The 4,352-nt window shown below is 39.5% G+C and overlaps 1 pseudogene across 1 annotated transcript; it reads left to right on the plus strand.

Annotated features, from left to right (window-relative positions):
- Positions 1-302: 302 nt before the first annotated feature.
- LOC311114847 (adenylate kinase 7-like) lies at positions 303-3,294 on the plus strand (annotated as a pseudogene). The gene is made up of 6 exons: positions 303-308; positions 1,892-1,989; positions 2,084-2,216; positions 2,356-2,464; positions 2,955-3,049; positions 3,158-3,294. The product of its transcript is annotated as an adenylate kinase 7-like (transcript).
- Positions 3,295-4,352: the final 1,058 nt, after the last annotated feature.

The raw sequence follows: 4,352 nt of genomic DNA on the forward strand, positions 1-4,352 counted from the left end.
ATGTGATGGGTGGTGTGTACCACATGCCATCTCTTAACAGCTGCTGGCAATACAGCAGTACACCGACTGCACAATGGGAGACACGTCAATCAAGAATAGCAATATAAATATTACTCAAATTGATGTGCATGTCTCACTGTAAATCAGTGACAAACAGTAGCTGTCAGCGGAAGAGTGATAGTAAGCCATGGGGCCATCTCTTTTCTCTGCTTTCCATGTTCCCTGAGGATCCTGACTAACTCTAGAGGTGAGATTATATTGACTACTTAAGAGCTCTATACTCTCTCAAAGACAGGATTTAGATGCAGGTAGAGACCTTGTTGAGCAGTGGTGGGAAAAGTACTCAATTGCTATACTTGAGTAAAAGTAAAGATACCTTAATAGAAAATGACTCAAGTAAAATTGAAAGTCACCCAGTAAAATACTACTTGAGTTAAAGTCTAAAAGTATTTGGTTTTAAATATACTTCAGTATCAAAAGTAAATGTAATTGCAAAAATATACTTAAGTATCAAAAGTAAAAGTAAAAGTATAAATCATTTCAAATTCCTTATATATTGATAAGTGCGTGAATAGGACCATTTTCCTGTCCTGCTAAGCTTTCAAAATGTAACGAGTACTTTTGGATGTCAGGGAAAATGCATGGAGTAAAAAGTACATTATTTTCTTTAGGAATGTAGTGGAGTAAAGGTAAAAGTAGTTAAAAATATGAATAGTAAAGCAAATTAGATACCCCAAAAAACTACTTAAGTAGTGCTTTAAAGTATTTTTACTTAAGTACTTTACAACACTGTTGTTGAGTAGGCTCTAAAGAATGACCACGTGAGAAGGTTGGAGCGTAAGTAAGTCATGCAATTTGAAAAACTTGAAAATAAGTATGACATAGTATTTTATTTGCCTTGTTACTTATTTGAATTATAACTGAAGTCTCAATCCAAATAGCTAAACAGTTTGCCATTTACTGCCTTATTCTCTGGCTGTACCTAGCCATTCTGTGAATGTGTGTTACAATTTACTGTCAGGTGACGTGTGTAACTGTGTTTTACAGTGTGTTGTCATTGACAGTCATTCCATTGTGTGGTTGTGTTTTACAGTGTGCTGAGAGAGAGACCTGTAGTAGGGAGTGGGGCATTTTGAAGGCAGATGAAGCCATGCCGGCAGTTTGTCACGTAGTGTCAGCTCTATAAATATGTGAAGTGCTTTGGAAGCACTAAGCCTGTTGTTGTCCTGTGCTGCTACAGGGGTGTGTGTGTGTGTGTGTGTGTGTGTGTGTGTGTGTGTGTGTGTGTGTGTGTGTGTGTGTGTGTGTGTGTGTGTGTGTTGGGTTTCATTGCACATACTGTATAATAGCCTAAAATCACCTGTCCTATTGTGAATTGCATTCATATCAGCACTAAGAGTAGTTTACAAGACTAGTTGCGGTGAGTTTGGGAGGAAGACCCTGAATGGTTGGTCAGATTTACGACCACATGGCTGAGGAAGACATACTAGGCCTAATTCACCAAACAATCAACCCCCTGCAGGGTACAGGGTGGAAGAGGCCTAGAAGTCATGGGGAGAGGGAGAGTTTTAATATATGACTGACAAAAATAGCCATTTTTTTTTTACACCAACTGGAGAACAGAGCCATCTTCATTTACATTTATGTATCGCACTTAAATATGCATTGAACTGTAACTCCTCCAAAATAACTCCTCCAAAATACCCTGCTTAAAAAATTTACATTTATGTATCGCACTTAAATATGCATTGAACTGTACCCATATTATGTATTTTTTTAAATCTCTATTTTATTATTTATCTGCGCAAGAGACAGTGTTCCCTTTTGCAAATGCACCTATTTCATTGGCTGAGGCGATGTTAGCAACCTCAAAGCGTCCATCTTTCCCCAGCAACGGGAGACGGTTGAAAAGAAAGAAAGTTATCGAACTAAACGAGTTTTCGTCAACAATATTGCCACGTATTCATCTAAATGTAAAGCAAAGGTAAAGTAGCAACATTATTTATTTTTATCGGCTGTTTATGTGGTGAAATATTCACAGAATGTAGCTGACAATTATGATTTGTTTACACTGACTGTAAAGTTTCTGTCAAATGAGGATGGTCCCCCTGCCGGCTGCGGATGAGCCTACACTGCAAGATGGGACTTTCCAAATTGTTGGAATTATCTTTAACAACGAGGGGAGAATCCCCAGTTTTGCATTAGAATGTTATTCTGTGAGTATATAACCCAATATACAATATTGGTATAACCACACGTCATCATTCAGCACTATGCATTGACATGTAATTTTCAGTTTGGAAACAATTTCATGAAAAAAAGGAATCTAGGCCAGTCATTGACATGTCATTCCAGTCACAGAACCGAGATCAGCTGCTGCCAGGCCTATTGAAATGTGCCGTGGTGGTTTACAATATCTCAGAAACATCAGAGCAGATAGATGAGGCAACAAGGGCCATTTCAGGTTCAAAATATACAGGTTAAACCAAGAGGTTTCTAATATCCCGTAACTCTTTGCGCCACTATTAATGTACAGCCACTTTATTACTGGATTTCCCGACAGCTGGTCACGTTTTCAATGCTAATTCAGCAACGGCGCTGGTCCCATGAATTACATAGTTTATTTTCGAACTCATCCGCATGGAATTATTACGTTGTTTTAACCTTCCCATCTTCAACCTAGATTTCAGGTTGGCAATTAACCAGTCTGTGAAACCACCATTATAAATTCACTCAAGATATTGTCTCATGGGACCTTTTGAGTTACTTTGCAAATACTGCATGGCCTATAGCAGGATTTCCCAAACGCGGTGCACGTTTTGGTTTTTGCCCTAGCACTACACAGCTGATTCAAATAATCAACTAATCATCAAGCAAAAACCAAAATGTGCACCGAGTTTGGGAAACACTGGCCTATATCCTACAGTAAAATGACGTCTCCTCCTCTTCCTTTATGCTTCACTCAGATATAGAGTGTTTTGCCTCTCAAAAGATATTCATCTTGATATCATCAGTCATGACCAGGGCAATGAGCATGCCAGTCGATCCTGTAACGTTAAGTTTGTATTAAATGCTCTGTAATTACTATGCAATTTGTGTACAACATTTCAAAACGCTTCGCTAAATTGCTTCACATACCTTTGCTTTCTGACCTCAGAATGACCCAGAGATTCCTCTGACAGTGGATAACTACAGGAGGAAAATACATCATCCTAACTTCAAGTAGCACAGAAAAAGGTGCTCAAACTGGGCAAAACTGAGTATAATGGGCTGGGCAAATGCTCCTTGACGTAAGGATGATGTGGTGGCAGGTGCTGAATATGGATTGGGAGAGAACCTCCTGGACTACTTCTTCAAGGTACATCTGAACTAAATAACTGATACATTATTATTCTATCAAGGCTTGGATGGATGTTTTCTATTTCACTCTTTCATCTAGCTCGACTCCTCAAGGCGTGTTGGCTTGGAGTTTGCAAGAGTTCCTGTTTTTGGGCTTGGCACAAATGTTATCCGTACTGGTCATGTTAGCGACCTTGCAGAGTTTGTATTTTTCTGTGGGTCCATTCCATTATGTTGATGTTCAATTACTGCTTATATTTTTGTATTTAACCTTTATTTAACTAGGCAAGTCAGTTAAAAACAAACTCTTATTTACAATGACTGCCAAACCCGGACGACGCTGGGCCATTTGTGTGCGGCCCTATGGGACTCCCAATCATGGCTGGATTGTGATACAGCCTGGAATCGAACCAGGGTCTGTAGTGACGCCTCTAGCACTGAGATGCAGTGCCTTAGACCGCTGCACCACTCGGGAGCTTATTCAAGGGTGAAAAATACTAATCCTAGAATTACTGTCAACTTTTGTCTACAAGGGTTATCCAGAATGTTATCGACCACAAGCCAAAGACACATTATTTAATCGCTGTGGATGATTCCAAGAACACTTGAGGGTATTGTGAAGGTAAATAGGCTAAGCCAGCCAGACAGATTTTTGGTAATTTTAAGTTTATTGATATTCTTATTTTAAATAGAGGTATAGATCTACAAATTGGTTGGTGGTATTTTCTGTATATCCCCCTGCTAGATAATAAGCTTTGTGCTTGGTCCAGGGAAGTCCCCAAGGAGGAGCAATGCTGAGAGTGTACCATGGTATTAATACCCTTCTACGATACTTTATATCCATATTTAAGCCAGACATAAACTATTGAGATATTGCGCTCTTTGTTTTCCAATCAGCCAATCAGAATCTGTCTCCTGGGCACTCAGCGGTAGGGAAGAGTACTGTGGCAGATATTGCAATGAGCGTGATCAAAGACTTCGCTGTCACACAGTATCTGCGCATGTGCACTGGT

This window comes from Coregonus lavaretus (genome assembly GCF_964263955.1).
Source record: "Coregonus lavaretus genome assembly, contig: HAP1_SCAFFOLD_424, whole genome shotgun sequence".
NCBI lineage: Eukaryota > Metazoa > Chordata > Actinopteri > Salmoniformes > Salmonidae > Coregonus > Coregonus lavaretus.